Here is a 12,107-nt window from a genome sequence, read left to right as displayed (position 1 = left end):
AGAAAAAAAATTGTGGCTCGACCCTCTTTTTCTCCTTTTGGACACTTAAAAAACTGTCAGTAACAGCAGCATCTCCACAGATCATACTGCGCATGATCAGTATCAGTAAGGCACTACGCATGCTCCTCGCTGTCCGCGGAAAAGACGCGCGACCTACTTTTGATGAACCAATAGGAAGCCAAGAGGACCGGAAGATGACTGGACTTCCCGTCAATCACAGCCCCCATTGTCTAAATGCGGAAGTTGGACGATGAGCTTCTGACGTTGCTGTTGCTGCTTCTCCTTCTCTCAATGAAGATCGTGCTTCACTTCGGACTGCAACTTCTGTGAGTACGTAAGTCTCTCTTCCAACTCCCGTTTTTCCATTTATTTTTCATTCTTAAATTAATGGGTGTGGGTTTCCTCCTAGTGCTGGATTAGTGGTGCTGGAAGAGCACAGCAGTTCAGGCAGCATCCAAGGAGCTTCGAAATCAGGAATAAAGGCAGTGAGCCTGAAGCGTGGAGAGATAAACTAGAGGGGGGTGGGGAGAAAGTAGCATAGAGTACAATGGGTGAGTGGGGGAGGGGATGAAGGTGATAGGTCAGGGAGGAGAGGGTGGAGTGGATAGGTGGAAAAGGATATAGGCAAGTCGGACAAGTCCGGACAAGTCATGGGGACAGTGCTGAGCTGGAAGTTTGGAACTGGGGTGAGGTGGGGGAAGGGGAAATGAGGAAACTGTTGAAGTCCACATTGATGCCCTGGGGTTGAAGTGTTCCTAGGCGTCCTTCCTCCAGGCGTCTGGTGGCGAGGGAGGCCCAGGACCTCCATGTCCTCGGCAGAGTGGGAGGGGGAGTTGAAATGTTGGGCCACTGGGCAGTGTGGTTGATTGGTGCGGGTGTCCCGGAGATGTTCCCTAAAGCGCTCTGCAAGGAGGTGCCCAGTCTCCCCAATGTAGAGGAGACCGCATCGGGAGCAACGGATACAATAAATGATATTACTGGATGTTCAAGTAAAACTTTGAATGTGGAAGGCTCCTTTAGGGCCTTGGATAAAGGTGAGGAAGGAGGTGTGGGTGCAGGTTTTACAGTTCCTGCGGTGGCAGGGGAAAGTGCCAGGATGGGAGGTGGGTTGTAGGGGGGTGTGGACCTGACCAGGCAGTCACGGAGGGAACGGTCTTTGCGGAAGGCGGAAAGGGGTGGGGAGGGAAATATATCCCTGGTGGTGGGGTCTGTTTGGAGGTGGCGGAAATGCCGGCGGATGATTTGGTTTATGCGAAGGTTTGTAGGGTGGAAGGTGAGCACCAAGGGTGTTCTGTCCTTGTTACGGTTGGAGGGGTGGGGTCTGAGGTGCGGGCCGTAGACGAGGTGCGGTGGAGGGCATCTTTAACCACGTGGGAAGGGAAATTGCGGTCTCTAAAGAAGGAGGCCATCTGGTGTGTTCTGTAGTGGAACTGGTCTTCCTGGGAGCAGATCCGGCGGAGGAATTGGGAATACGAGATGGCGTTTTTGCAAGAGGTAGAGTGAGAAGAGGTGTAATCCAGGTAGCTGTGGGAGTCGGTGGGTTTGTAAAAAATGTCAGTGTCAAGTCGGTCGTCATTAATGGAGATGGAGAGGTCCAGGAAGGGGAGGGAGGTGTCAGAGATGGTCCAGGTAAATTTAAGGTCAGGGTGGAATGTGTTGGTGAAGTTGATGAATTGCTGAACCTCCTCGCGGGAGCACGAGGTGGCACCAATGCAGTCATCAATGTAGCGGAGGAAGAGGTAGGGAGTGCTGCCGGTGTAATTATGGAAGATCAACTGCTCTACGTAGCCAACAAAGAGACAGGCATAGCTGGGGCCCATACGTGTGCCCATGGCTACCCCTTTGGTCTGGAGGAAGTGGGTCTCTGGTGTCCTCCCACAATCCAAAAACGGAGAGATTAGGTGAACTGGCCATGCTATATTGCCCATAGTCATCAGGGATGTGTAGGTTAGGTGCATTAGTCAGGGTAAATGTAGACTAATAGAGTAAGGCAATGGGGTCTGGTGAGTTGCTCTTTGGAGGGTTGGTATGGACTTGTTGAGCCGAAAGGCCTCTTTCCACCCTGCAGGGATTCTATAAATTGTTGACTTGTAGCAACTGACAGGAAAGGAGGGGACAGACTCGAAATGTTGGTTCACATCTGTGTCTGGATTGGCAAAATTGACAGGCAGGACGCTGTAAGAACACAGCAAGCCAGGCAGCGTCAGGAGGTGGACAGTCGATGTTTCGGGTGTAAACGTTCTTCAGGACTGGGCATGGGTGCAGGGGGAGCTGCAGAACAAGTGGGTGCTGGGGGCAGGGTGGTGAAGTGGGGATAGGTGAACACCTGGTTGGTCAATGGGAGGAAGGAATCTGGTTGGTGGCAGAGTGGGAGAGGGGATGGGGATGGGAATGGGAATGGGAAAGGTGGTTACTTGAAATTGGAAAACTCAATGTTGGGATGGTGTTCCTCCATTTTGCAGTTTGGTTTGTTATGGCAATGGAGGAGGCCAAAGATGATCATGTCAGAAAGGAAACGGGAAGGGGAATTAAAATAGGTGGTGACTGGGAGGTCCGGTTGGCCTCTGCGGACTCGGCTGCAGTGCTCTGTGAAGTGTTCCCCAAGTTTACACTTGGTCTCCCTGATTGTAGAGAAGGCCACAATTGGCAAACACATGGCAAATACAGTACCACAATGTGAAGTTATAGCCTTTGCTGTGAAAAATGTAGAAAGGAGGTGTATTGTTTAAATGGTGATCTATTGGGATGTGGAGAAAGTGAGAACTGCAGATGCTGGAGATCAGAGCCAGAAAGTGTGGCACTGGAAAAGCACAGCAGGTCAGGCAGAATCCGAGGAACAAGAGCCCTTCATCAGGAATGATGTGTGGATTTACAAAGGAGCCTCAGCGTCCTTCTACACCATTCACTGCCAGTTGTCAGTCAGATGGTCAATGGGAGGAAGGAATCTGGTTGGTGGCAGAGTGGGAGAGGGGATGGGGATGGGAAAGGTGGTTACTTGAAATTGGAGAACTCAATGTTGGGATGCTGTTCCTCCATTTTGCAGTTTGGTTTGCAGCATTCAGCAAGGCAAGTGGTATATTACTAAGAGGAATTGAGTTCAGAAGTGGGGATGTCTTCCTGCAGTTGGGGTGTCATTAACTCAAGGCTGAGTTAATTTGATTTTTGAACAAGAAAGAAGGGGATGTTTATAGCGGAAGGCAAGAAAATCCTTTTTAAGACCAGTATAGAACAGTTACAGAGTCATACAGCACAGAAACAGATCCTTCAGTCCAAATAGATCATGCTGACTGTGTTCTCAAACTAAAGGAATCCCACCTGTCTGTGTTTGCCCCATATCCCTCTGAACCTTTCCTATTCATGTACCTATCCAAATGTCTTTTAAACTTTGTAACTGTACCTGCATCCACCACTTCCTCTGGACATTCATCCCACACACAAACCACTCTCTCAAAAGAAAAAAGGTGCGACTCAAGTCTTTTAAAAATTTTTCTCATCTCTCCTTCATAATTTGCTCATGAATCTTGAAGCCCCCACCTGTCGGAAAGGACACCTGCCGTTCACCTCATCTACCACCCTCATGGTTTTATAAACCTCTACAAGGTCACCTCTCAACCTCCTGTGCTCCAGTGAAAAAGTCCCAGCCTAATCAACTAGATGTAGGGATATTCATATCCAGTTCCTTCATATTCATCTGCTCAATGCTGGTGCAGGCTCCAAAGACCAAATGGCCGACGACAACTCCCAATTCTCTCACTGTGTCCAGGACAGCAATAGACCATAAGACACAGGAGCAGAAATTAGGCCACTTAGCCCATTAGGTCTGAGCATATCATTGAACCACGACTGATAGGTTTCTCAACCCCATTCTCCCACTTTCTCCCCGTAACCCTCAGTCCCCTTGATACTTAAGAACCGATCTATTTCAGTCTTAAATATCTTGTGACCTGGCCTCCACAGCCTTCTGTGGCAAAGAATTCCATAGATTCACCAGTCTCTGGCTGAAGGAGTTTCTTCTTATCTCCATTCTAAAAGGTCTTCCCTTTACTCTACTTTAAAGCTGTGCCCTCAGGTCCTAGTCTGTCCTCCCAATGGAAACATCTTCACAACATCCATTCTGTCCAGGCCATTCAGTATTCTTTATGTTTCAATTAGATCTCCCCTGAGTGTGGGCCTGTTAATCAGCATGAGCCAGGCCCTTCAGGATGAGGTGCAGCAGGGATTAGGTTTACTAAAGTGAGAATGGAGGGAGAGTGTGTGGGATGGAGATTTTCAGCTTCGAGGGAATAAGAGAGGAAAAAGAGTTCACTATTAATTATAATGGATCGATGGGTCATGGATTGGCAGATGTAGTTTAATTTAGAGAAATGAGTCAATCCAGGCAGGACTGACCAGAGACTGTGGAGTGCAGGTTCATATTTCCTTGAAAGTGGAGTCTCAGGTAGACAGGATAGTGAAGAAGGCATTTCGTATCACAACATTGAGTAAAGAAGTTGGGAGGTCATGTTGTGGCTGTACAGGACATTGGTTAGGCCACTTTTGGACTACTGCATTCTGTTCTGGTCTCCCTGCAACAGGAAAGATGTGAAACTTTGAACGGCATCAGAAAAGGTTTATAAGGCTTTTTCCAGATTTGGAGAGTTTGAACTACTGGGAGAGGCTGAATAGGCCAGGGATATTTTCCCTGGAGCATCAGAGGCTGAGGGGTGATCTCACAGATGTTTGTCAGGGGCATGAATAGGGTGAATACCCAAGGTGTTTTCCCCAGGGTAGAGGAGCCCAAAACTAGAAGGCATATGTTTGAGGTAAGAGGACAATGATTTAAAAGGGACCTGAGAGGCAACCTTTTCACACAGAGGGTGTTGCATGTATGGAACGAACTGCCAGAGGAAGTGGTGGAGACTGGTGCAATTACAACATTTAAAGGCATCTGGATGTCTGTCTGTTCTCAGCTCTGCTAGATTTCTGCTCAAGCTTTGCCCCCCCCCCCCCCCTCTTTTACACCTTTTGGAACAGTAAAACAAGACCCAACCCACAATCTCCCAGCCTGTCAACCATCTAGACAGAGTGTAGTCATAGCAACGAATAAAACAAGAAAAATGAAACAAAATTAGAAATAAATAGGTGATCATGCTTAATGTTTTGTTCATGAGGAAGTAAACCAGAAATAGGGCTCTCTCAGGATTCTTCTGGTGCCCGACTTGAGGAATTTTGTCTCCCTTACATCTAACTATTAGTACCCAGCTGTGATTTACAACAATATTGACGCCAACAGAAATGAGGCATCTGTTATCAAACAGACATAGAAATATACAGCACAGAAGTAGACTTTTTTTCTCTATCATGCACATACACACGTCCATGGGGGTGAACTTGAACTTGCAGAATGGTATTTGCAGATCCATTCTATTTTGCTCAAAAAAATGTATGGTCTGCAGGCAGTCGATCCATGTACTGTTTTGTAAATTCCACTTTGGAAATAGAACAGTCTGACTCAAGATTGGGATGCAGGCTGTTTCTGACCTCACACCTTTAATACATTGTCTGAGCTGAGATGTCACCTTTTGCTCTAAAACCTTAAGTGCTCTTGAGAAGGTGACACACAAGAATTTATGGGATTGACATTGTAATGATACCTGCAATCCATTCTAAAAGGTGAAAGACTTAACAATTCAGGTTTGTTCAATTTATCATTTCAGTGGCAGGTCACAGTAATGATTTTCCATAAATTTTGTGTCTTATGATCTTATTCTCCAAAACCACCTGATGAAGGCACAGTGCTCCAAATGCTAGTCCTTCCAAAAAATCCTGTTGGACTGTAACTTGGTGTTGTGTGATTTTTAACTTTGTCCAAGTTAGGCCATGCTAAATTAGCTATAGTGCCCAGAGATGTGCAGGTTAGGTGCATTAGTCAGGGGTAAATGTAGAGCAACTGGGAGTGGGGGGGTGGGGGTGGGGAGGAATGGGTGTGGGTGGGTTACCCTTTGGAGGGCCAGTGAGAACTCATGGGGGTTCTCTGAAGGGAAGGGATTTTGGCAAACTTTTTTTTTGCTTCCCAAAATCAGACCTGCTCAGTCTCAGCAGTATCCCAATGTCGTGGAAGATATTAACTTTCAGGTGGAGTTATCCAAAATTCAGAGAGATGTCAGTCTTGATGTTTTTTGCTTTTCTGGTAGATCCTGGATCAGTACCTTCAGGAGAATTAGAGTGGAGTGAGAACAGAAGGGGGGAGAGTGAGAGAGTGGGATGGAGCTTTTTGTGGAAAAACAAAAGAAAAAAATGTTCTGCAGAAAGTAGAATTGCTTGTTCTGAATTTCTACCCTGGACTGACAGTGATGACTTTTGTAATCTCTTTTTACAGAGCATCTGAAGAGCTGAAGATGCAATATTCAAAATCAGCAATGAAGGGCTGATGCCTGAAGCGTTGACTGCCCTGCTGCTCGGATGCTGCCTGACCTGCTGTGCTTTTCCAGCGCCACACGTTTTGACTCTCCAGTGTCTGCAGTCCTCACTTTGACATCAAAGTCTGACATTCATTCAATCCATCAGGATTGCAATGATATTTGACTGTGATTTTGTGAGAAGCTTTTTGGTTTCTGTTGGGAGTATGTTTTCAGCATCATCAAGACTGGATGAGAGACCCTACTGTTGCAGCACATTGTGTGGAGCCTGAAACAGTGAAACGGCCTAGATAGAGGGATTCACGGTGGGGAGAGGCTCCACACGTTTGTGTGCAGTAGGAGCTTTGGCCATGGAGAAACCCGAGGAATCCTGCCCATTGGACAAACGATGGAAGTGTGATGACTGCGGGAAAGGTTTCCGTTTCCCATCTGCTCTGGAGACTCATCGGCGCAGTCACACTGGGGAGAGGCCGTTCCCCTGCAGTGAGTGCAGGAAAGCCTTCAGCCATTACTCCGACCTGCTGAGGCATCAGCGGGTCCACACGGGGGAGAGGCCCTGCAGCTGCCCTGAGTGCGGAAAGGCCTTCAGCAATACCTCCCACTTGCTGACCCACCGGCGGGTCCACACAGGGGAGAGGCCCTTCAGCTGCCCTGTATGTCGGAAAGACTTCAGCAATTCCTCCTCTCTGCTGAGGCACCGGCGGGTCCACACGGGGGAGAGACCCTTCAGCTGCCCTGAGTGCGGGAAGGCCTTCAGCTATTCTTCCAACCTCCAGACCCACCGGCGGGTCCACACGGGGGAGAGGCCCTTCAGCTGCCCAGAGTGTGGGAAGGCCTTCAGCGATTCCTCCAACCTCCAGACCCACCTGCGGGTCCACACGGGGGAGAGGCCATTCACCTGCCCCAAGTGCGGGAAGACCTTCAGCAATTCCTCTGACCTGCTGAAGCACAAGTGGGTCCACGAGGCGGAGAGGCCCTTCAGCTGCCTTGAGTGTGGGAAGGAATTCATTCAAGTGGGCAACTTGCAGAGGCACCAGCAGGTCCACACCAGGGAGACGCCCTTGCCCTGAGTGCAGGAAGGGCTTCACTCGCTCCTCCCACCTGCGGAGGCACCAGCGAGTTCACATGCTGTCACAGGGTGATTGAAGGAGTGGCGGCTGAGTGTAATTATTGTCTGCACTATAAACTGAGTTCCGCGGATTCCCGGGTTCAAATCCCGTCGCTGCAGATTGCGGAATCAGAATTCAGTTAGAAATCTGGAGTTCCGAATCTAGCGATGAAACAATTTTCAGGGGTATGGGCCTGGAGAAACCCCCATCTGATTCACTTACATTATTTTTAGGGAAGGACACTCTCATTGTGGGAAAGGATTCACTCAGTTGTTCCAGCTGCATCCTTTACCCATCTGGCCTACACGTGACTCCAGACCCAAAGTAATGTGGTTGACTCTACACTGCCCCATCCTGGCAAATGAGCAGGGAGAAACTTACTTGGATACAGGATATGGGTTAAAATTGCTGTGTGAGGAAATACTTCCTATGGGTTGAGGCTGTACCAAAGATCCAATTACAAAGGGACAACTCGGTGGTGAGCAATATTAAGGAAAGGTGGGGGGAGTGCGTAGTAGAGTGCGCTTTGACCTTGAGCTGTTTTGAAAAAAAGCTACTTTGTGTACGCCTTTTTCCTGCGGGGGGCGGGGGGGGGGGGGGGGGAGGGATCTGAAGCCGTAACAAAGTTGGGTCACAATAAAGGTTAGTTGAACTTACAGCTGGGCTCAGGCTCTCATTGAAAGCTTTGAGCTCCAAGAGGTTTTTGCTTTAAAGCTGCTAATTTCTTTCAGCCTCCTGCACTAAGTTTTCAATGTCATGTATCAGAAGGGTCAGTGAATGAGTAACTAGTATCGTTAGAAGTGGTAAATTTTTCAAGAGTGCAGGCACTGCATCATGCTATTGTAACATTTACTGAGGAGCTGGTGTTGGACAAAGTTAAAAATCACACAACACTAGGTTAAAGTCCAACAGGTTTATTTGGAAGCACTAGCTTTTGAAGCGCTGCTCCTTTACCAGGTAGCTGCCGAGCTGGATCATAAGACACAGATTTTATAGCAAAAGATCACAGCGTCATGCAACTGATGCGGCGTATTGATCAAAACTAGATTGCCGATTAGTCTTATAAATTAATCTTATGTAAGTCTACAAGGTCACCCCTCAGACTCTGGCGTGCAAGGGAAAACAGTCCCACGCTATTCTTCCGTCTCCTCACCCAGGTAATTAAGAGACACACCAGAGTTTGGTCCCTCCCTGAATTAAATCGAGTTGCAACAAGTGAACAGAGCTCATTCCTCTTTTCCCCACCCCGGATTCAGTCCAGTTGCTACAACTGAACAAATTTCCCTCCGGCCCCCCATTCTAAATTGACCCCTCTAGTTATCAGGCTATGCCCATGGGTCCTAGTCTCCCTGCCTCATGGAAAAACTTACCAGCGTCCACCCTTTCTAAGCCATGCACTATCTTGTAAGTTTCTAATAGATCTCCCCTCAACCTTCTAAACTCTAATGAATATAATTCCAGGATCCTCAGCCATTCATTGTATGTTAGGCCTACGATACCAGAGATCATCGTGTGAATCTCCGCTGGACATGCTCCAGTGCCACTATGTCCTTCCTCAGGTGTGGAGCCCAAAATTGGACACCGTATTCTAAATGGGGCCTAACCAGAGCTTTCTCAAGTCTCAGTAGCACATCACTGCTTTTACATTCCAACCCTCTTGAGATAAATGACAACATTACATTGCTTTCTTAACCACTGACTCAACCTGCAAGTCAACCTTTAGACTCGCAGTCCCAGATCCCTTTATGAATTTTCTCACGGTTTAGAAAATAGTCCATGCCTGTATTCTTTTTTTCCAAAGTGCAAGACCTCGCATTTGCTTACATTGAATTTCATCAGCTATTTCCTGGACCACTCTCCTAAACTGTCCAGATCTTTATGCAGACTCCCCACCTCCTCAGAACTACATGCCTGTCCACAGACTATTAAATCGAATGTGATTGGTGTAATGTGTTTGCAGTGATTAACGTCCGTTGAACCTGCTGACCACAAGGTATCTGGTAGAGTGTTAAGCATCGCTGCAGCCTGTGGATGGTCTGTTTTCTCCCTGCCATGAAACCTTTCAATCTGCCTATGTTCCAGCAGTACCTTATCAGTTGTCCTGTACATAATTCTGTAGGCTTCCTCTGATGGTGAATATTGTAAACAGAGTAGCTGAGTCCAAACCCAATCAGTTAGCGCCATCAAACGTTTGGACATAGGTCCCAGATCCTTGGCCTGATATTCTGCATGCACGGCCAATGTGACATGAGGTATAGCTTCTTCAGACATCTCATACCGTTCCAACTGTTCTTCAGTCAGTTCAACAACACCCGCCACACCTTCTTTCCCTATCAGAATACAACTAGAGGAAATATCCCATTGAGTCCCTTCTAAGTGCTGATAGATGTCATTATCATCTCTATCATAATACAGGGTAACATGAAGGGGATCTGCAGGAGGAGCATAGGGATGCAGCATCTGAACCCAGGGTCGCCATTGGTTGTATAAAGACTGTATACCGTTGTTCTGCCTGTTTTCGGGTTCTAGAAGTCCCCAGTATCTATCTGCCCACTGCCCTTCTGCCGTTGGTGATGTATCCGCTGATAGCATCATTTTGGATCCAGAGTGAATCATTGTCATAGAGTTGACAGAGTAGCCATTTGGAAAGGTCACTACCAGTCCGTCTGGTCCGCACAGAACCGAGACCCCACCTCTCACCAGCAAGTCACGGCCCATCAGATTGACAGGGCATGAAGGTGATGAAATATACCGGTGACGGAAGGTCTGTCCGGCCACTGATGTGATCAGTGGCGATGTCAAAGGCAGATTTTCTGGTTTACCCGAGAACCCTACTAACTGGACGCTGGAGGATGACATGTTTGACCGAGGGATGTCACAAGCGATGGTAGAAAATCTTGCACCCGTGTCAACCAGAAAAGACAGATTCTTGTCCATTACCCTCATTTGCATGTGGGGGTCTGCCAACCCCACATGCCCCTAGATTCTCGGGCCCCCGTCAATATTCGTACCCCTGCCCTTCCGGCATGGTTTGGGGGTACTGACTTTGTACCGGGGCTGCAGCTGCATTTGGGGCTTGGTAAGGCTGAGCAGCCTGTTGAACAGGAGGCTGACTTGAGCGGACATACTGTCCTCGGATCAATCCCTGGGGTCCCCACAGCATGGGACAATTCCTTCTCCAATGCCCGGGTTGGCCACATTCAAAACAGGTGTTGGGTGGCTGACCTCTTGGTCCTCCGCGGCCCCTTCCGCTACCACGCATTCCTCCTGGAACACCAATAGGCCTGCCACCATAGTGGGGGTAGGGTGGCATCCAATCAGGTGTTGGGTCTAGACTCGGGAGGCTGTTTTGTGGCGACGGCTGCTGAACCATCTGATTAGTCGTCTTTTGGGAGGCCTTCTTTGTATCATTAGCCTTCCTTCTAGCCTCATCGAGCTGTAACTTCAGCAACTGCACTTGAGCTGACTTGTTGCTGTGTTTATCTTCATCCTGTTTTGTCCTGTAACGCTTCATGTAGTGCGTTAAGTGTTTCTCCCACTGTTCTGTAGAACAACCTGGGATATCAGGATTACTCTCCATTGCCTCTTTTACTTCCTTAGGCATCCCTGCCATAACGGCATTCCTAAATAACGTTGTCTGTAGCTGACCTGACCCTGGATGGCTCCCCACAGTATCTGTCCACGTGCCCTTACACCGAGCCAAGAAGGCAGGCATATCCTCACCCTCCTTCATTGTGAAGGTGAGTGAGTGCATCGCTCCCGGTGGAATCGGAAATCTATCCCTCATTGCCCTTCCCACACAGGTGGCATGCTGCACAAACGGTTCCGAATCAGGTTGTAAGGTGGTCCCCACAGACGCTTCAATCTGCTGTATTTCCCACATATTCAATTGCTTGCCCAACAATGCTCTTCAATCGCCCATAGCTAACTTGTGCCCTAGTGTATATTGGCAAAATTTAGTCATCCAGGGCCCACCTCGCTCCTTGGGTGGGGGCATTTTATCCAGGATGCAGTTCATGTCAGTATATGTGAAGGACTGATAAGTATCCCCCAAATAAGAGCCTCTGTAAATTAATGGCATTTGGTGGTGCTGATATTGTATGGGTTGTCGTAATGTGTCTCTGTGACGCAGGTTGTAACTTGGTTCAGGTAGGGGCTTCATTGGAGGGCCATGTTTGGTATGCATTGTGAGTGAGCCTTTCAAAGTGACGGGGTAGGTGTGTGGGTCATCCTCTGTCAGGGATTCTTCGTCCTCAATGTCTGTACTATTTTTAGACTCTCTCTTTCCCCCCCCGACCATCCAATTTGTCTCTATCTCGTTCTTCCCTCAAATCTCTCCTTCTGTCTGAGAACATGTCATCTAGTAACTGACCTGAGCTATGTAATCTTCCCCTCCTTTCGCTCTCAACACTATACGGTGTCGAGTGAACATCTGGCTCTTCCAATAATGAATGTCTCCCCTGTTTCAACTGATCTTTGTTTCTGCTGTACGTCATTATCACCCTGCTTGCCTCCTCCGCTTCTTTAACTCTCTGTTCAGCTTCTAGTGTTAGTTTTTCCACCTTTCTGATGCTTTCTTCTACTGCTTCTGCAAGTCTCT

General features: G+C 48.1%; 1 protein-coding gene and 1 pseudogene across 1 annotated transcript in view; one reads left to right on the top strand and one right to left on the bottom strand.

Annotated features, from left to right (window-relative positions):
• LOC140460049 (uncharacterized) overlaps nucleotides 1-8,082 on the top strand; it is a 95,986-nt pseudogene extending 87,904 nt beyond the window's left edge.
• The window catches only part of LOC140460903 (uncharacterized), a 261,829-nt gene that overhangs the window by 203,828 nt on the left and 45,894 nt on the right, over nucleotides 1-12,107 (bottom strand). The window lies entirely within an intron of this gene.

Source organism: Chiloscyllium punctatum, chromosome 36, assembly GCF_047496795.1.
Source record: "Chiloscyllium punctatum isolate Juve2018m chromosome 36, sChiPun1.3, whole genome shotgun sequence".
Taxonomy (NCBI): Eukaryota; Metazoa; Chordata; class Chondrichthyes; order Orectolobiformes; family Hemiscylliidae; genus Chiloscyllium; species Chiloscyllium punctatum.
The sequence above is the reverse complement of the archived record's forward strand: the minus strand, read 5'-3'. Positions and strand labels throughout refer to the sequence as shown.